Source organism: Amblyomma mixtum, unplaced genomic scaffold, assembly GCF_055824585.1.
Source record: "Amblyomma mixtum isolate Tamu unplaced genomic scaffold, ASM5582458v1 scaffold_12, whole genome shotgun sequence".
In the NCBI taxonomy this organism is placed as follows: domain Eukaryota; kingdom Metazoa; phylum Arthropoda; class Arachnida; order Ixodida; family Ixodidae; genus Amblyomma; species Amblyomma mixtum.
Genome location: NW_028317651.1, coordinates 794,117 through 814,408, shown reverse-complemented (window position 1 = coordinate 814,408; position 20,292 = coordinate 794,117).

Below are 20,292 nucleotides of genomic sequence, written 5' to 3'. Positions count from 1 at the left end.
GTTTTGGAGGTTCGGAGTATTGGAGTTTCCAAGTTTTGGAGTTTCCGAGTTTCGGAATTTTGGAGTTTTGGATTTTTGGAGTTTTGGACTTTTGGAGTTTTAGAGCTTTGGAGTTTTGGATTTTTCAACTTTAGGAGTTTTGGAGTTTCGGAGTTTTGGATTTTTGGAGATTTGGAGGTATGGATTTTTGGAGATTTGGGGTTTTGTTGTTCGAAAATTTTGTAGTTTTGGAGTTTTGGAGTTTTAGATTTTTGGATTTTTGAGGTATGGATTTTTGGAGTTTCGGAGTTTTGGAGATTCGGGGTTGTGGAGCTTTGGAGATTTTGGAGGTTCGGAGTTTTGGAGTTTCCGAGTTTCGGAATTTTGGAGTTTTGGATTTTTGCAGTTTTGGAGTTTTGGAGTTTTGGATTTTTGGAGTTTTGGATTTTTGGAGTTTTGGATTTTTGGAGTTTTGGACTTTCGGAGTTTCGGATTATTGGACTTTTGGTGTTTTGGAGTTCCAGATTTTCGGAGTTCCAGATTTTCGGAGTTTCGGAGTTTTGGAGTTTCGGAATTTGGAGTTTTGGAGTTTCGAATTTTAAGTTTTGGATTTTTGGAGTTTTGGATTGTTTGAGTTTTGGACTTTCGGAGTTTCGGATTATTGGACTTTTGGAGTTTTAGAGCTTTGGAGTTTTGGAGTTCTGGATTTTTGGAGTTTCGGAGTTTTGGAGTTTCAGAGTTTTGGAGATTTGGGGTTGCGGAGTTTCGGAATTTGTCAGTTTCGGAGTTTTGGAGTTTCAGAGTTTTGGAGTTTCGGAGTTTTAGTTTTGGAGTTTCAGATTTGTGGAGTTTTGGAGTTTTTAAGTTTTTAGATTTTTGGAGTTTTGGATTTTTAAAGCATTGGAGTTTTGGTGTTTTGGATTTTTGGAGGTTTTCAGTTTTGAGGGGTTGTGGAGTTTTGGAGTTTTGGAGGTTCGGAGTTTTGGAGTTTCCAAGTTTTGGAGTTTCCGAGTTTCGGAATTTTGGAGTTTTGGATTTTTGGAGTTTTGGACTTTTGGAGTTTTAGAGCTTTGGAGTTTTGGAGTTTTGGAGTTTTGGAGTTCCGGATTTTCGGAGTTTCGGAGTTTTGGAGTTTCAGAATTTAGGAGTTTTGCAGTTTCGGAGTTTTGGTGTTTCGAATTTTAAGTTTTGGATTTTTGGAGTTTTGGATGTTTGGAGTTTTGGACTTTCTGAGTTTCGGATTATTGGACTTTTGGAGTTTAAGCGCTTTGGAGTTTTGGATTTTTGCACTTTTGGAGTTTTGGAGTTTCGGAGTTTTGGATTTTTGGAGTTTTGGAGGTATGGATTTTTGGAGATTTGGGGTTTTGTTCGAAAATTTTGTAGTTTTGTAGTTTTGGAGTTTTAGAATTTTGGATTTTGGAGGTATGGATTTTTGGAGTTTCGGAGTTTTGGAGATTCGGGGTTGTGGAGCTTTGGAGATTTTGGAGGTTCGGAGTTTTGGAGTTTCCGAGTTTCGGAATTTTGGAGTTTTGGATTTTTGCAGTTTTGGAGTTTTCGAGTTTTGGATTTTTGGAGTTTTGGAGTTTTGGAGTTCCAGATTTTCGGAGTTTCGGAGTTTTGGAGTTTCGGAATTTTGGAGTTTTGGAGTTTCGAATTTTAAGTTTTAGAGCTTTGGAGTTTCGGAGTTTTGGAGATTCAGTGTTGTGAGTTTAGGTATTTTGGAGTTTCATAGTTTTGGAGTTTCGGAATTTTGTAGTTTTGGAGTTTCGGAGTTTTGGAGTTTCAGAATTTCGTAATTTCGGTGTTTCAGAGTTTTGGAGTTTTGGAGTTTTTGAGTTTTGGATTTTGCACATTTGGAGTTTTGGATTTTTGGAGTTTTGGAGATTTGGGGTTTTATTCCAGAATTTTGTAGTTTTTGCAGTTTTGGAGTTTTAGAATTTTGGATTTTGGAGGTATGGATTTTTGGAGTTTTGGAGATTCGGGGTTTCGAAGTTTTCATGTTTTGGAGCTTCGGATTTTTCGAGTTTTGGAGTTTTTAAGTTTTCGATTTTTGGAGTTTTGGATATTTGGAGCATTGGAGTTTTTGTGTTTTGGATTTTTTGAGTTTTGGACTTTCGGAGTTTCGGAGTTTTGGAGTTTTGGAGTTTCGGATTTCCGGAGTTTCGGAGTTTTGGAGTTTCGGAGTTTCGGAGTTTTGGAGTTTTGGAGTTTCGGAGTTTTAGAGGTTCAGGGTTGTGGAGTTTCCGAATTTTTGTGTTTTGGAGTTCCGGAATTTATGAGTTTTGGAGTTTTGGAGTTTCGGATTTTTGGATTTTTGGAGATTCGGGGTTTTGTTGTTCAAGAATTTTGTAGTTTTGTAGTTTTGGAGTTTTAGAATTTTGGATTTTGGAGGTATGAATTTTTGGAGTTTCGGAGTTTTGGAGATTCGGGGTTGTGGAGTTTCTGAGATTTTGGAGGTTCGGAGTTTTGGAGTTTCCGAGTTTCGGAGTTTCCGAGTTTCGGAATTTTGGAGTTTTGGATTTTTGCAGTTTTGGATTTTTCGAGTTTTGGATTTTTGGAGTTTTAGATTTTTGGAGTTTTGGACTTTCGGAGTTTCGGATTATTGGACTTTTGGTGTTTTGGAGTTCCAGATTTTCGGAGTTCCAGATTTTCGGAGTTTCGGAGTTTTGGAGTTTCGGAATTTTGGAGTTTTGGAGTTTCGAATTTTAAGTTTTGGATTTTTGGAGTTTTGGATTGTTTGAGTTTTGGACTTTCGGAGTTTCGGATTATTGGACTTTTGGAGTTTTAGAGCTTTGGAGTTTTGGAGTTCTGGATTTTTGGAGTTTCGGGGTTTTGGAGTTTCAGAGTTTTGGAGATTTGGGGTTGCGGAGTTTCAGAATTTGTCAGTTTCGGAGTTTTGGAGTTTCAGAGTTTTGGAGTTTCGGAGTTTTAGTTTTGGAGTTTCAGATTTGTGGAGTTTTGGAGTTTTTAAGTTTTCAGATTTTTGGAGTTTTGGATTTTTAAAGCATTGGAGTTTTGGTGTTTTGGATTTTTGGAGGTTTTCAGTTTTGAGGGGTTGTGGAGTTTTGGAGTTTTGGAGGTTCGGATTTTTGGAGTTTCCAAGTTTTGGAGTTTCCGAGTTTCGGAATTTTGGAGTTTTGGATTTTTGGAGTTTTGGACTTTTGGAGTTTTAGAGCTTTGGAGTTTTGGAGTTTTGGAGTTCCGGATTTTCGGAGTTTCGGAGTTTTGGAGTTTCGGAATTTAGGAGTTTTGCAGTTTCGGAGTTTTGGAGTTTCGAATTTTAAGTTTTGGATTTTTGGAGTTTTGGATGTTTGGAGTTTTGGACTTTCGGAGTTTCGGATTATTGGACTTTTGGAGTTTAAGCGCTTTGGAGTTTTGGATTTTTGCACTTTTGGAGTTTTGGAGTTTCGGAGTTTTGGATTTTTGGAGTTTTGGAGGTATGGATTTTTGGAGATTTGGGGTTTTGTTCGAAAATTTTGTAGTTTTGGAGTTTTGGAGTTTTAGAATTTTGGATTTTGGAGGTATGGATTTTTGGAGTTTCGGAGTTTTGGAGATTCGGGGTTGTGGAGCTTTGGAGATTTTGGAGGTTCGGAGTTTTGGAGTTTCCGAGTTTCGGAATTTTGGAGTTTTGGATTTTTGCAGTTTTGGAGTTTTGGAGTTTTGGATTTTTGGAGTTTTGGATTTTTGGAGTTTTGGATTTTTGGAGTTTTGGACTTTCGGAGTTTCGGATTATTGGACTTTTGGAGTTTTAGAACTTTGGAGTTTTGGAGTTCCAGATTTTCGGAGTTTCGGAGTTTTGGAGTTTCGGAATTTTGGAGTTTTGGAGTTTCCAATTTTAAGTTTTGGATTTTTGGAGTTTTGGATTGTTTGAGTTTTGGACTTTCGGAGTTTCGGATTATTGGACTTTTGGAGTTTTAGAGCTTTGGAGTTTTGGAGTTCTGGATTTTTGGAGTTTCGGAGTTTTGGAGTTTCTGAGTTTTGGAGATTCGGGGTTGCGGAGTTTCGGAATTTGTGAGTTTCGGAGTTTTGGAGTTTCAGTTTTGGAGTTTTGGAGTTAAGGATTTGTGGAGTTTTGGAGTTTTGGAGTTTTTAAGTTTTCGATTTTTGGAGTTTTGGATTTTTAAAGCATTGGAGTTTTTGTGTTTTGGATTTTTGGAGGTTTTGAGTTTTGAGGGGTTTTGGAGTTTTGGAGTTTTGGAGGTTCGGAGTATTGGAGTTTCCAAGTTTTGGAGTTTCCGAGTTTCGGAATTTTGGAGTTTTGGATTTTTGGAGTTTTGGACTTTTGGAGTTTTAGAGCTTTGGAGTTTTGGATTTTTCAACTTTAGGAGTTTTGGAGTTTCGGAGTTTTGGATTTTTGGAGTTTTGGAGGTATGGATTTTTGGAGATTTGGGGTTTTGTTGTTCGAAAATTTTGTAGTTTTGGAGTTTTGGAGTTTTAGATTTTTGGATTTTTGAGGTATGGATTTTTGGAGTTTCGGAGTTTTGGAGATTCGGGGTTGTGGAGCTTTGGAGATTTTGGAGGTTCGGAGTTTTGGAGTTTCCGAGTTTCGGAATTTTGGAGTTTTGGATTTTTGCAGTTTTGGAGTTTTGGAGTTTTGGATTTTTGGAGTTTTGGATTTTTGGAGTTTTGGATTTTTGGAGTTTTGGACTTTCGGAGTTTCGGATTATTGGACTTTTGGTGTTTTGGAGTTCCAGATTTTCGGAGTTCCAGATTTTCGGAGTTTCGGAGTTTTGGAGTTTCGGAATTTTGGAGTTTTGGATTTTTGGAGTTTTGGATTGTTTGAGTTTTGGACTTTCGGAGTTTCGGATTATTGGACTTTTGGAGTTTTAGAGCTTTGGAGTTTTGGAGTTTCAGAGTTTTGGAGATTTGGGGTTGCGGAGTTTCGGAATTTGTCAGTTTCGGAGTTTTGGAGTTTCAGAGTTTTGGAGTTTCGGAGTTTTAGTTTTGGAGTTTCAGATTTGTGGAGTTTTGGAGTTTTTAAGTTTTTAGATTTTTGGAGTTTTGGATTTTTAAAGCATTGGAGTTTTGGTGTTTTGGATTTTTGGAGGTTTTCAGTTTTGAGGGGTTGTGGAGTTTTGGAGTTTTGGAGGTTCGGAGTTTTGGAGTTTCCAAGTTTTGGAGTTTCCGAGTTTCGGAATTTTGGAGTTTTGGATTTTTGGAGTTTTGGACTTTTGGAGTTTTAGAGCTTTGGAGTTTTGGAGTTCCGGATTTTCGGAGTTTCGGAGTTTTGGAGTTTCAGAATTTAGGAGTTTTGCAGTTTCGGAGTTTTGGAGTTTCGAATTTTAAGTTTTGGATTTTTGGAGTTTTGGATTGTTTGAGTTTTGGACTTTCGGAGTTTCGGATTATTGGACTTTTGGAGTTTTAGAGCTTTGGAGTTTTGGAGTTCTGGATTTTTGGAGTTTCGGAGTTTTGGAGTTTCTGAGTTTTGGAGATTCGGGGTTGCGGAGTTTCGGAATTTGTGAGTTTCGGAGTTTTGGAGTTTCAGTTTTGGAGTTTTGGAGTTTAGGATTTGTGGAGTTTTGGAGTTTTGGAGTTTTTAAGTTTTCGATTTTTGGAGTTTTGGATTTTTAAAGCATTGGAGTTTTTGTGTTTTGGATTTTTGGAGGTTTTGAGTTTTGAGGGGTTTTGGAGTTTTGGAGTTTTGGAGGTTCGGAGTATTGGAGTTTCCAAGTTTTGGAGTTTCCGAGTTTCGGAATTTTGGAGTTTTGGATTTTTGGAGTTTTGGACTTTTGGAGTTTTAGAGCTTTGGAGTTTTGGATTTTTCAACTTTAGGAGTTTTGGAGTTTCGGAGTTTTGGATTTTTGGAGTTTTGGAGGTATGGATTTTTGGAGATTTGGGGTTTTGTTGTTCGAAAATTTTGTAGTTTTGGAGTTTTGGAGTTTTAGATTTTTGGATTTTTGAGGTATGGATTTTTGGAGTTTCGGAGTTTTGGAGATTCGGGGTTGTGGAGCTTTGGAGATTTTGGAGGTTCGGAGTTTTGGAGTTTCCGAGTTTCGGAATTTTGGAGTTTTGGATTTTTGCAGTTTTGGAGTTTTGGAGTTTTGGATTTTTGGAGTTTTGGATTTTTGGAGTTTTGGATTTTTGGAGTTTTGGACTTTCGGAGTTTCGGATTATTGGACTTTTGGTGTTTTGGAGTTCCAGATTTTCGGAGTTCCAGATTTTCGGAGTTTCGGAGTTTTGGAGTTTCGGAATTTTGGAGTTTTGGATTTTTGGAGTTTTGGATTGTTTGAGTTTTGGACTTTCGGAGTTTCGGATTATTGGACTTTTGGAGTTTTAGAGCTTTGGAGTTTTGGAGTTCTGGATTTTTGGAGTTTCGGAGTTTTGGAGTTTCAGAGTTTTGGAGATTTGGGGTTGCGGAGTTTCGGAATTTGTCAGTTTCGGAGTTTTGGAGTTTCAGAGTTTTGGAGTTTCGGAGTTTTAGTTTTGGAGTTTCAGATTTGTGGAGTTTTGGAGTTTTTAAGTTTTTAGATTTTTGGAGTTTTGGATTTTTAAAGCATTGGAGTTTTGGTGTTTTGGATTTTTGGAGGTTTTCAGTTTTGAGGGGTTGTGGAGTTTTGGAGTTTTGGAGGTTCGGAGTTTTGGAGTTTCCAAGTTTTGGAGTTTCCGAGTTTCGGAATTTTGGAGTTTTGGATTTTTGGAGTTTTGGACTTTTGGAGTTTTAGAGCTTTGGAGTTTTGGAGTTCCGGATTTTCGGAGTTTCGGAGTTTTGGAGTTTCAGAATTTAGGAGTTTTGCAGTTTCGGAGTTTTGGAGTTTCGAATTTTAAGTTTTGGATTTTTGGAGTTTTGGATGTTTGGAGTTTTGGACTTTCGGAGTTTCGGATTATTGGACTTTTGGAGTTTAAGCACTTTGGAGTTTTGAATTTTTGCACTTTTGGAGTTTTGGAGTTTCGGAGTTTTGGATTTTTGTTGTTTTGGAGGTATGGATTTTTGGAGATTTGGGGTTTTGTTCGAAAATTTTGTAGTTTTGGAGTTTTGGAGTTTTAGAATTTTGGATTTTGGAGGTATGGATTTTTGGAGTTTCGGAGTTTTGGAGATTCGGGGTTGTGGAGCTTTGGAGATTTTGGAGGTTCGGAGTTTTGGAGTTTCCGAGTTTCGGAATTTTGGAGTTTTGGATTTTTGCAGTTTTGGAGTTTTCGAGTTTTGGATTTTTGGAGTTTTGGATTTTTGGAGTTTTGGATTTTTGGAGTTTTGGACTTTCGGAGTTTCGGATGATTGGAATTTTGGAGTTTTAGAACTTTGGAGTTTTGGGGTTCCAGATTTTCGGAGTTTCGGAGTTTTGGAGTTTCGGAATTTTGGAGTTGTGGAGTTTCGAATTTTAAGTTTTGGATTTTTGGAGTTTTGGATTGTTTGAGTTTTGGACTTTCGGAGTTTCGGATTATTGGACTTTTGGAGTTTTAGAGCTTTGGAGTTTTGGAGTTCTGGATTTTTGGAGTTTCGGAGTTTTGGAGTTTCTGAGTTTTGGAGATTCGGGGTTGCGGAGTTTCGGAATTTGTGAGTTTCGGAGTTTTGGAGTTTCAGTTTTGGAGTTTTGGAGTTTAGGATTTGTGGAGTTTTGGAGTTTTGGAGTTTTTAAGTTTTTGATTTTTGGAGTTTTGGATTTTTAAAGCATTGGAGTTTTGGTGTTTTGGATTTTTGGAGGTTTTGAGTTTTGAGGGGTTGTGGAGTTTTGGAGTTTTGGAGGTTCGGAGTATTGGAGTTTTCAAGTTTTGGAGTTTCCGAGTTTCGGAATTTTGGAGTTTTGGATTTTTGGAGTTTTGGACTTTTGGAGTTTTAGAGCTTTGGAGTTGCGGAGTTTTGGAGTTTCGGAGTTTTGGAGTTTTGCAGTTTCGGGAGTTTTGGAGTTTCGAATTTTAAGTTGGATTTTTGGAGTTTTGTATGTTTGGAGTTTTGGACTTTCGGAGTTTCGGATTATTGGACGTCTGGAGTTTTAGAGCTTTGGAGTTTTGGAGTTCTGGATTTTCGGAGTTTCGGAGTTTTGGAGTTTCCGAGTTTCGGAATTTTGGAGTTTTGGATTTTTGCAGTTTTGGAGTTTCGTAATGTTGTAGTTTTGGAGTTTTGGAGTTTCAGAGTTTTGGAGTTTTGGTGTTTTGGATTTTTGGAGTTTCGGAGTTTTGGAGTTTTGGATTTTTGGAGTTTTGGAGTTTTAGAGCTTTCGAGTTTTGGATTTTTCAACTTTAGGAGTTTTGGAGTTTCGGAGTTTTGGATTTTTGGAGTTGGAGGTATGGATTTTTGGAGATTTGCGGTTTTGTTGTTCGAAAATTTTGTAGTTTTGGAGTTTTGGAGTTTTAGAATTTTGGATTTTGGAGGTATGGATTTTTGGAGTTTCGGAGTTTTGGAGATTCGGGGTTGTGGAGCTTTGGAGATTTTGGAGGTTCGGAGTTTTGGAGTTTCCGAGTTTCGGAATTTTGGAGTTTTGGATTTTTGCAGTTTTGGAGTTTTGGAGTTTTGGATTTTTGGAGTTTTAGATTTTTGGAGTTTTGGATTTTTGCAGTTTTGGACTTTCGGAGTTTCGGATTATTGGACTTTTGGTGTTTTGGAGTTCCAGATTTTCGGAGTTCCAGATTTTCGGAGTTTCGGAGTTTTGGAGTTTCGGAATTTTGGAGTTTTGGAGTTTCGAATTTTAAGTTTTGGATTTTTGGAGTTTTGGATTGTTTGAGTTGTGGACTTTCGGAGTTTCGGATTATTGGACTTTTGGAGTTTTAGAGCTTTGGAGTTTTGGAGTTCTGGATTTTTGGAGTTTCGGAGTTTTGGAGTTTCAGAGTTTTGGACATTCGGGGTTGCGGAGTTTCGGAATTTGTCAGTTTCGGAGTTTTGGAGTTTCAGAGTTTTGGAGTTTCGGAGTTTTGGAGTTTTGCAGTTTCAGATTTGTGGAGTTTTGGAGTTTTTAAGTTTTTAGATTTTTGGAGTTTTGGATTTTTAAAGCATTGGAGTTTTGGTGTTTTGGATTTTTGGAGGTTTTCAGTTTTGAGGGGTTTTGGAGTTTTAGAGTTTTGGAGGTTCGGAGTTTTGGAGTTTCCAAGTTTTGGAGTTTCCGAGTTTCGGAATTTTGGAGTTTTGGATTTTTGGAGTTTTGGACTTTTGGAGTTTTAGAGCTTTGGAGTTTTGAGTTTTGGAGTTCCGGATTTTCGGAGTTTCGGAGTTTTGGAGTTTCGGAATTTTGGAGTTTTGCAGTTTCGGAGTTTTGGAGTTTCGAATTTTAAGTTTTGGATTTTTGGAGTTTTGGATGTTTGGAGTTTTGGACTTTCGGAGTTTCGGATTATTGGACTTTTGGAGTTTTAGAGCTTTGGAGTTTTGGATTTTTGCACTTTTGGAGTTTTGGAGTTTCGGAGTTTTGGATTTTTGGAGTTTTGGAGGTATGGATTTTTGGAGATTTGGGGTTTTCGAAAATTTTGTAGTTTTGGAGTTTTGGAGTTTTAGAATTTTGGATTTTGGAGGTATGGATTTTTGGAGTTTCGGAGTTTTGGAGATTCGGGGTTGTGGAGCTTTGGAGATTTTGGAGGTTCGGAGTTTTGGAGTTTCGGATTATTGGACATTTGGAGTTTTAGAGCTTTGGAGTTTTGGCGTTCTGGATTTTTGGAGTTTCGGAGTTTTGGAGTTTCAGAGTTTTGGAGATTCGGGGTTGCGGAGTTTCGGAGTTTGTGAGTTTCGGAGTTTTGGAGTTTCAGAGTTTTGGAGTTTCGGAGTTTTGGAGTTTCGGATTTGTGGAGTTTTGGAGTTTTTAAGTTTTCGATTTTTGGAGTTTTGGAGTTTTGGAGTTCCGGATTTTCGGAGTTTCGGAGTTTTGGAGTTTCAGAATTTAGGAGTTTTGCAGTTTCGGAGTTTTGGAGTTTCGAATTTTAAGTTTTGGATTTTTGGAGTTTTGCATGTTTGGAGTTTTGGACTTTCGGAGTTTCGGATTATTGGACTTTTGGAGTTTAAGCGCTTTGGAGTTTCGGAGTTTTGGAGTTTCTGAGTTTTGGAGATTCGGGGTTGCGGAGTTTAGGAATTTGTGAGTTTCGGAGTTTTGGAGTTTCAGTTTTGGAGTTTTGGAGTTTAGGATTTGTGGAGTTTTGGAGTTTTAGAGTTTTTAAGTTTTCGATTTTTGGAGTTTTGGATTTTTAAAGCATTGGAGTTTTGGTGTTTTGGATTTTTGGAGTTTCGGAGTTTTGGAGTTTTGGAGATTCGAATTTTAAGTTTCGGAGTTTTGGAGTTTCAGAGTTTTGGAGATTCGGGGTTACGGAGTTTCGGAGTTTGTGAGTTTCGGAATTTTGGAGTTTTGGAGTTTTGGAGTTTTTGTTTTTTGGAGTTTTTGAGTTTCGGAGTTCTGGATTTTTGCACTTTTAGAGCTTTGGAGTTTCGGAGTTTTGGAGATTTAGTGTTGTGAGTTTAAGTATTTTGGAGTTTCATAGTTTTGGAGTTTCGGAATTTTGTAGTTTTGGAGATTCGGAGTTTTGGAGTTTCGGATTTTTGTAGTTTCGGTGTTTCAGAGTTTTGGAGTTTTGGAGTTTTGGATTTTTGGAGTTTTGGAGTTTTTGAGTTTTGGATTTTGCACTTTTGGAGTTTCGGACTTTTGGAGTTTTGGAGGTATGGATTTTTGGAGATTTGGGGTTTTGTTGTTCCAGAATTTTGTAGTTTTGTAGTTTTGGAGTTTGAGAAGTTTGGATTTTGGAGGTATGGAATTTTGGAGTTTTCGGAGTTTTGGAGATTCGGGGTTGTGGAGTTTTGGAGATTTTGGAGGTTCGGAGTTTTGGAGTTTCCGAGTTTTGGAGTTTCCGAGTTTTGGATTTGTGAGTTTTGGAGTTTTGGATTTTTGCACTTTTGCAGTTTTGGAGTTTCGGAGTTTTGGAGGTATGGATTTTTGGAGATTCGGGGTTTTGTTGTTCCAGAATTTTGTAGTTTTGAACTTTTAGAAGTTTGGATTTTGGAGGTATGGAATTTTGGAGTTTTCGGAGTTTTGGAGATTCGGGGTTGTGGAGTTTTAGAGATTTTGGAGGTTCGGAGTTTTGGAGTTTCCGAGTTTTGGAGTTTCCGAGTTTCGGAATTTGGGAGTTTTGGATTTTTGCAGTTTCGGAGTTTTGGAGGTATGGATTTTTGGAGATTCGGGGTTTTGTTGTTCCAGAATTTTGTAGTTTTGTAGTTTTGGAGTTTTAGAAGTTTTGGAGATTCGGGGTTGTGGAGTTTTGGAGATTTTGGAGGTTCGGAGTTTTGGAGTTTCCGAGTTTTGGAGTTTCCGAGTTTTGGATTTGTGAGTTTTGGAGTTTTGGATTTTTGCACTTTTGGAGTTTTGGAGTTTCGGAGTTTTGGAGGTATGGATTTTTGGAGATTCGGGGTTTTGTTGTTCCAGAAATTTGTAGTTTTGTAGCTTTGGACTTTTAGAAGTTTGGATTTTGGAGGTATGGAATTTTGGAGTTTTCGGAGTTTTGGAGATTCGGGGTTGTGGAGTTTTGGAGATTTTGGAGGTTCGGAGTTTTGGAGTTTCCGAGTTTTGGAGTTTCCGAGTTTCGGAATTTTGGAGTTTTTAAGTTTTTAGATTTTTGGAGTTTTGGATTTTTAAAGCATTGGAGTTTTGGTGTTTTGGATTTTTGGAGGTTTTCAGTTTTGAGGGGTTTTGGAGTTTTAGAGTTTTGGAGGTTCGGAGTTTTGGAGTTTCCAAGTTTTGGAGTTTCCGAGTTTCGGAATTTTGGAGTTTTGGATTTTTGGAGTTTTGGACTTTTGGAGTTTTAGAGCTTTGGAGTTTTGAGTTTTGGAGTTCCGGATTTTCGGAGTTTCGGAGTTTCGGAGTTTTGGAGTTTCGGAATTTTGGAGTTTTGCAGTTTCGGAGTTTTGGAGTTTCGAATTTTAAGTTTTGGATTTTTGGAGTTTTGGATGTTTGGAGTTTTGGACTTTCGGAGTTTCGGATTATTGGACTTTTGGAGTTTTAGAGCTTTGGAGTTTTGGATTTTTGCACTTTTGGAGTTTTGGAGTTTCGGAGTTTTGGATTTTTGGAGTTTTGGAGGTATGGATTTTTGGAGATTTGGGGTTTTCGAAAATTTTGTAGTTTTGGAGTTTTGGAGTTTTAGAATTTTGGATTTTGGAGGTATGGATTTTTGGAGTTTCGGAGTTTTGGAGATTCGGGGTTGTGGAGCTTTGGAGATTTTGGAGGTTCGGAGTTTTGGAGTTTCCGAGTTTCGGAATTTTGGAGTTTTGGATTTTTGCAGTTTTGGAGTTTTCGAGTTTTGGATTTTTGGAGTTTTGGATTGTTTGAGTTTTGGACTTTCGGAGTTTCGGATTATTGGACATTTGGAGTTTTAGAGCTTTGGAGTTTTGGCGTTCTGGATTTTTGGAGTTTCGGAGTTTTGGAGTTTCAGAGTTTTGGAGATTCGGGGTTGCGGAGTTTCGGAGTTTGTGAGTTTCGGAGTTTTGGAGTTTCAGAGTTTTGGAGTTTCGGAGTTTTGGAGTTTCGGATTTGTGGAGTTTTGGAGTTTTTAAGTTTTCGATTTTTGCAGTTTCGGAGTTTTGGAGTTTCGAATTTTAAGTTTTGGATTTTTGGAGTTTTGGATGTTTGGAGTTTTGGACTTTCGGAGTTTCGGATTATTGGACTTTTGGAGTTTAAGCGCTTTGGAGTTTCGGAGTTTTGGAGTTTCTGAGTTTTGGAGATTCGGGGTTGCGGAGTTTAGGAATTTGTGAGTTTCGGAGTTTTGGAGTTTCAGTTTTGGAGTTTTGGAGTTTAGGATTTGTGGAGTTTTGGAGTTTTAGAGTTTTTAAGTTTTCGATTTTTGGAGTTTTGGATTTTTAAAGCATTGGAGTTTTGGTGTTTTGGATTTTTGGAGGTTTTGAGTTTTGAGGGGTTGTGGAGTTTTGGAGTTTTGGAGGTTCGGAGTATTGGAGTTTCCAAGTTTTGGAGTTTCCGAGTTTCGGAATTTTGGAGTTTTGGATTTTTGGAGTTTTGGACTTTTGGAGTTTTAGAGCTTTGGAGTTGCGGAGTTTTGGAGTTTCGGAGTTTTGGAGTTTTGCAGTTTCGGAGTTTTGGAGTTTCGAATTTTAAGTTGGATTTTTGGAGTTTTGTATGTTTGGAGTTTTGGACTTTCGGAGTTTCGGATTATTGGACGTCTGGAGTTTTAGAGCTTTGGAGTTTTGGAGTTTAGGATTTGTGGAGTTTTGGAGTTTTGGAGTTTTGGAGTTTTTAAGTTTTCGATTTTTGGAGTTTTGGATTATTAAAGCATTGGAGTTTTGGTGTTTTGGATTTTTGGAGGTTTTGAGTTTTGAGGGGTTGTGGAGTTTTGGAGTTTTGGAGGTTCGGAGTATTGGAGTTTCCAAGTTTTGGAGTTTCCGAGTTTCGGAATTTTGGAGTTTTGGATTTTTGGAGTTTTGGACTTTTGGAGTTTTAGAGCTTTGGAGTTTTGGATTTTTCAACTTTAGGAGTTTTGGAGTTTCGGAGTTTTGGATTTTTGGAGATTTGGAGGTATGGATTTTTGGAGATTTGGGGTTTTGTTGTTCGAAAATTTTGTAGTTTTGGAGTTTTGGAGTTTTAGATTTTTGGATTTTTGAGGTATGGATTTTTGGAGTTTCGGAGTTTTGGAGATTCGGGGTTGTGGAGCTTTGGAGATTTTGGAGGTTCGGAGTTTTGGAGTTTCCGAGTTTCGGAATTTTGGAGTTTTGGATTTTTGCAGTTTTGGAGTTTTGGAGTTTTGGATTTTTGGAGTTTTGGATTTTTGGAGTTTTGGATTTTTGGAGTTTTGGACTTTCGGAGTTTCGGATTATTGGACTTTTGGTGTTTTGGAGTTCCAGATTTTCGGAGTTCCAGATTTTCGGAGTTTCGGAGTTTTGGAGTTTCGGAATTTGGAGTTTTGGAGTTTCGAATTTTAAGTTTTGGATTTTTGGAGTTTTGGATTGTTTGAGTTTTGGACTTTCGGAGTTTCGGATTATTGGACTTTTGGAGTTTTAGAGCTTTGGAGTTTTGGAGTTCTGGATTTTTGGAGTTTCGGAGTTTTGGAGTTTCAGAGTTTTGGAGATTTGGGGTTGCGGAGTTTCGGAATTTGTCAGTTTCGGAGTTTTGGAGTTTCAGAGTTTTGGAGTTTCGGAGTTTTAGTTTTGGAGTTTCAGATTTGTGGAGTTTTGGAGTTTTTAAGTTTTTAGATTTTTGGAGTTTTGGATTTTTAAAGCATTGGAGTTTTGGTGTTTTGGATTTTTGGAGGTTTTCAGTTTTGAGGGGTTGTGGAGTTTTGGAGTTTTGGAGGTTCGGAGTTTTGGAGTTTCCAAGTTTTGGAGTTTCCGAGTTTCGGAATTTTGGAGTTTTGGATTTTTGGAGTTTTGGACTTTTGGAGTTTTAGAGCTTTGGAGTTTTGGAGTTTTGGAGTTTTGGAGTTCCGGATTTTCGGAGTTTCGGAGTTTTGGAGTTTCAGAATTTAGGAGTTTTGCAGTTTCGGAGTTTTGGTGTTTCGAATTTTAAGTTTTGGATTTTTGGAGTTTTGGATGTTTGGAGTTTTGGACTTTCTGAGTTTCGGATTATTGGACTTTTGGAGTTTAAGCGCTTTGGAGTTTTGGATTTTTGCACTTTTGGAGTTTTGGAGTTTCGGAGTTTTGGATTTTTGGAGTTTTGGAGGTATGGATTTTTGGAGATTTGGGGTTTTGTTCGAAAATTTTGTAGTTTTGTAGTTTTGGAGTTTTAGAATTTTGGATTTTGGAGGTATGGATTTTTGGAGTTTCGGAGTTTTGGAGATTCGGGGTTGTGGAGCTTTGGAGATTTTGGAGGTTCGGAGTTTTGGAGTTTCCGAGTTTCGGAATTTTGGAGTTTTGGATTTTTGCAGTTTTGGAGTTTTCGAGTTTTGGATTTTTGGAGTTTTGGAGTTTTGGAGTTCCAGATTTTCGGAGTTTCGGAGTTTTGGAGTTTCGGAATTTTGGAGTTTTGGAGTTTCGAATTTTAAGTTTTAGAGCTTTGGAGTTTCGGAGTTTTGGAGATTCAGTGTTGTGAGTTTAGGTATTTTGGAGTTTCATAGTTTTGGAGTTTCGGAATTTTGTAGTTTTGGAGTTTCGGAGTTTTGGAGTTTCAGAATTTCGTAATTTCGGTGTTTCAGAGTTTTGGAGTTTTGGAGTTTTTGAGTTTTGGATTTTGCACATTTGGAGTTTTGGATTTTTGGAGTTTTGGAGATTTGGGGTTTTATTCCAGAATTTTGTAGTTTTTGCAGTTTTGGAGTTTTAGAATTTTGGATTTTGGAGGTATGGATTTTTGGAGTTTTGGAGATTCGGGGTTTCGAAGTTTTCATGTTTTGGAGCTTCGGATTTTTCGAGTTTTGGAGTTTTTAAGTTTTCGATTTTTGGAGTTTTGGATATTTGGAGCATTGGAGTTTTTGTGTTTTGGATTTTTTGAGTTTTGGACTTTCGGAGTTTCGGAGTTTTGGAGTTTTGGAGTTTCGGATTTCCGGAGTTTCGGAGTTTTGGAGTTTCGGAGTTTCGGAGTTTTGGAGTTTTGGAGTTTCGGAGTTTTAGAGGTTCAGGGTTGTGGAGTTTCCGAATTTTTGTGTTTTGGAGTTCCGGAATTTATGAGTTTTGGAGTTTTGGAGTTTCGGATTTTTGGATTTTTGGAGATTCGGGGTTTTGTTGTTCAAGAATTTTGTAGTTTTGTAGTTTTGGAGTTTTAGAATTTTGGATTTTGGAGGTATGAATTTTTGGAGTTTCGGAGTTTTGGAGATTCGGGGTTGTGGAGTTTCTGAGATTTTGGAGGTTCGGAGTTTTGGAGTTTCCGAGTTTCGGAGTTTCCGAGTTTCGGAATTTTGGAGTTTTGGATTTTTGCAGTTTTGGATTTTTCGAGTTTTGGATTTTTGGAGTTTTAGATTTTTGGAGTTTTGGACTTTCGGAGTTTCGGATTATTGGACTTTTGGTGTTTTGGAGTTCCAGATTTTCGGAGTTCCAGATTTTCGGAGTTTCGGAGTTTTGGAGTTTCGGAATTTTGGAGTTTTGGAGTTTCGAATTTTAAGTTTTGGATTTTTGGAGTTTTGGATTGTTTGAGTTTTGGACTTTCGGAGTTTCGGATTATTGGACTTTTGGAGTTTTAGAGCTTTGGAGTTTTGGAGTTCTGGATTTTTGGAGTTTCGGGGTTTTGGAGTTTCAGAGTTTTGGAGATTTGGGGTTGCGGAGTTTCAGAATTTGTCAGTTTCGGAGTTTTGGAGTTTCAGAGTTTTGGAGTTTCGGAGTTTTAGTTTTGGAGTTTCAGATTTGTGGAGTTTTGGAGTTTTTAAGTTTTCAGATTTTTGGAGTTTTGGATTTTTAAAGCATTGGAGTTTTGGTGTTTTGGATTTTTGGAGGTTTTCAGTTTTGAGGGGTTGTGGAGTTTTGGAGTTTTGGAGGTTCGGATTTTTGGAGTTTCCAAGTTTTGGAGTTTCCGAGTTTCGGAATTTTGGAGTTTTGGATTTTTGGAGTTTTGGACTTTTGGAGTTTTAGAGCTTTGGAGTTTTGGAGTTTTGGAGTTCCGGATTTTCGGAGTTTCGGAGTTTTGGAGTTTCGGAATTTAGGAGTTTTGCAGTTTCGGAGTTTTGGAGTTTCGAATTTTAAGTTTTGGATTTTTGGAGTTTTGGATGTTTGGAGTTTTGGACTTTCGGAGTTTCGGATTATTGGACTTTTGGAGTTTAAGCGCTTTGGAGTTTTGGATTTTTGCACTTTTGGAGTTTTGGAGTTTCGGAGTTTTGGATTTTTGGAGTTTTGGAGGTATGGATTTTTGGAGATTTGGGGTTTTGTTCGAAAATTTTGTAGTTTTGGAGTTTTGGAGTTTTAGAATTTTGGATTTTGGAGGTATGGATTTTTGGAGTTTCGGAGTTTTGGAGATTCGGGGTTGTGGAGCTTTGGAGATTTTGGAGGTTCGGAGTTTTGGAGTTTCCGAGTTTCGGAATTTTGGAGTTTTGGATTTTTGCAGTTTTGGAGTTTTGGAGTTTTGGATTTTTGGAGTTTTGGATTTTTGGAGTTTTGGATTTTTGGAGTTTTGGACTTTCGGAGTTTCGGATTATTGGACTTTTGGAGTTTTAGAACTTTGGAGTTTTGGAGTTCCAGATTTTCGGAGTTTCGGAGTTTTGGAGTTTCGGAATTTTGGAGTTTTGGAGTTTCCAATTTTAAGTTTTGGATTTTTGGAGTTTTGGATTGTTTGAGTTTTGGACTTTCGGAGTTTCGGATTATTGGACTTTTGGAGTTTTAGAGCTTTGGAGTTTTGGAGTTCTGGATTTTTGGAGTTTCGGAGTTTTGGAGTTTCTGAGTTTTGGAGATTCGGGGTTGCGGAGTTTCGGAATTTGTGAGTTTCGGAGTTTTGGAGTTTCAGTTTTGGAGTTTTGGAGTTTAGGATTTGTGGAGTTTTGGAGTTTTTAAGTTTTCGATTTTTGGAGTTTTGGATTTTTAAAGCATTGGAGTTTTGGTGTTTTGGATTTTTGGAGGTTTTGAGTTTTGAGGGGTTGTGGAGTTTTGGAGTTTTGGAGGTTCGGAGTATTGGAGTTTCCAAGTTTTGGAGTTTCCGAGTTTCGGAATTTTGGAGTTTTGGATTTTTGGAGTTTTGGACTTTTGGAGTTTTAGAGCTTTGGAGTTGCGGAGTTTTGGAGTTTCGGAGTTTTAGAGTTTTGCAGTTTCGGAGTTTTAGAGTTTCGAATTTTAAGTTGGATTTTTGGAGTTTTGTATGTTTGGAGTTTTGGACTTTCGGAGTTTCGGATTATTGGACATCTGGAGTTTTAGAGCTTTGGAGTTTTGGAGTTTTGGAGGTATGGATTTTTGGAGATTTGGGGTTTTGTTCGAAAATTTTGTAGTTTTGGAGTTTTGGAGTTTTAGAATTTTGGATTTTGGAGGTATGGATTTTTGGAGTTTCGGAGTTTTGGAGATTCGGGGTTGTGGAGCTTTGGAGATTTTGGAGGTTCGGAGTTTTGGAGTTTCCGAGTTTCGGAATTTTGGAGTTTTGGATTTTTGCAGTTTTGGAGTTTTCGAGTTTTGGATTTTTGGAGTTTTGGATTTTTGGAGTTTTGGATTTTTGGAGTTTTGGACTTTCGGAGTTTCGGATTATTGGACTTTTGGAGTTTTAGAACATTGGAGTTTTGGAGTTCCAGATTTTCGGAGTTTCGGAGTTTTGGAGTTTCGGAATTTTGGAGTTTTGGAGTTTCGAATTTTAAGTTTTGGATTTTTGGAGTTTTGGATTGTTTGAGTTTTGGACTTTCGGAGTTTCGGATTATTGGACTTTTGGAGTTTTAGAGCTTTGGAGTTTTGGAGTTCTGGATTTTTGGAGTTTCGGAGTTTTGGAGTTTCTGAGTTTTGGAGATTCGGGGTTGCGGAGTTTCGGAATTTGTGAGTTTCGGAGTTTTGGAGTTTCAGTTTTGGAGTTTTGGAGTTTAGGATTTGTGGAGTTTTGGAGTTTTGGAGTTTTGGAGTTTTTAAGTTTTCGATTTTTGGAGTTTTGGATTTTTAAAGCATTGGAGTTTTGGTGTTTTGGATTTTTGGAGGTTTTGAGTTTTGAGGGGTTGTGGAGTTTTGGAGTTTTGGAGGTTCGGAGTATTGGAGTTTCCAAGTTTTGGAGTTTCCGAGTTTCGGAATTTTGGAGTTTTGGATTTTTGGAGTTTTGGACTTTTGGAGTTTTAGAGCTTTGGAGTTTTGGATTTTTCAACTTTAGGAGTTTTGGAGTTTCGGAGTTTTGGATTTTTGGAGTTTTGGAGGTATGGATTTTTGGAGATTTGGGGTTTTGTTGTTCGAAAATTTTGTAGTTTTGGAGTTTTGGAGTTTTAGATTTTTGGATTTTTGAGGTATGGATTTTTGGAGTTTCAGAGTTTTGGAGATTCGGGGTTGTGGAGCTTTGGAGATTTTGGAGGTTCGGAGTTTTGGAGTTTCCGTGTTTCGGAATTTTGGAGTTTTGGATTTTTGCAGTTTTGGAGTTTTGGAGTTTTGGATTTTTGGAGTTTTGGATTTTTGGAGTTTTGGATTTTTGGAGTTTTACCTTTCGGAGTTTCGGATTATTGGACTTTTGGTGTTTTGGAGTTCCAGATTTTCGGAATTCCAGATTTTCGGAGTTTCGTAGTTTTGGAGTTTCGGAATTTTGGAGTTTTGGAGTTTCGAATTTTAAGTTTTGGATTTTTGGAGTTTTGGATTGTTTGAGTTTTGGACTTTCGGAGTTTCGGATTATTGGACTTTTGGAGTTTTAGAGCTTTGGAGTTTTGGAGTTCTGGATTTTTGGAGTTTCGGAGTTTTGGAGTTTCAGAGTTTTGGAGATTTGGGGTTGCGGAGTTTCGGAATTTCTCAGTTTCGGAGTTTTGGAGTTTCAGAGTTTTGGAGTTTCGGAGTTTTAGTTTTGGAGTTTCAGATTTGTGGAGTTTTGGAGTTTTTAAGTTTTTAGATTTTTGGAGTTTTGGATTTTTAAAGCATTGGAGTTTTGGTGTTTTGGATTTTTGGAGGTTTTCAGTTTTGAGGGGTTGTGGAGTTTTGGAGTTTTGGAGGTTCGGAGTTTTGGAGTTTCCAAGTTTTGGAGTTTCCGAGTTTCGGAATTTTGGAGTTTTGGATTTTTGGAGTTTTGGACTTTTGGAGTTTTAGAGCTTTGGAGTTTTGGAGTTTTGGAGTTCCGGATTTTCGGAGTTTCGGAGTTTTGGAGTTTCAGAATTTAGGAGTTTTGCAGTTTCGGAGTTTTGGAGTTTCGAATTTTAAGTTTTGGATTTTTGGAGTTTTGGATGTTTGGAGTTTTGGACTTTCGGAGTTTCGGATTATTGGACTTTTGGAGTTTAAGCGCTTTGGAGTTTTGGATTTTTGCACTTTTGGAGTTTTGGAGTTTCGGAGTTTTGGATTTTTGGAGTTTTGGAGGTATGGATTTTTGGAGATTTGGGGTTTTGTTCGAAAATTTTGTAGTTTTGGAATTTTGGAGTTTTAGAATTTTGGATTTTGGAGGTATGGATTTTTGGAGTTTCGGAGTTTTGGAGATTCGGGGTTGTGGAGCTTTGGAGATTTTGGAGGTTCGGAGTTTTGGAGTTTCCGAGTTTCGGAATTTTGGAGTTTTGGATTTTTGCAGTTTTGGAGTTTTCGAGTTTTGGATTTTTGGAGTTTTGGATTTTTGGAGTTTTGGATTTTTGGAGTTTTGGACTTTCGGAGTTTCGGATTATTGGACTTTTGGAGTTTTAGAACTTTGGAGTTTTGGAGTTCCAGATTTTCGGAGTTTCGGAGTTTTGGAGTTTCGGAATTTTGGAGTTTTGGAGTTTCGAATTTTAAGTTTTGGATTTTTGGAGTTTTGGATTGTTTGAGTTTTGGACTTTCGGAGTTTCGGATTATTGGACTTTTGGAGTTTTAGAGCTTTGGAGTTTTGGAGTTCTGGATTTTTGGAGTTTCGGAGTTTTGGAGTTTCTGAGTTTTGGAGATTC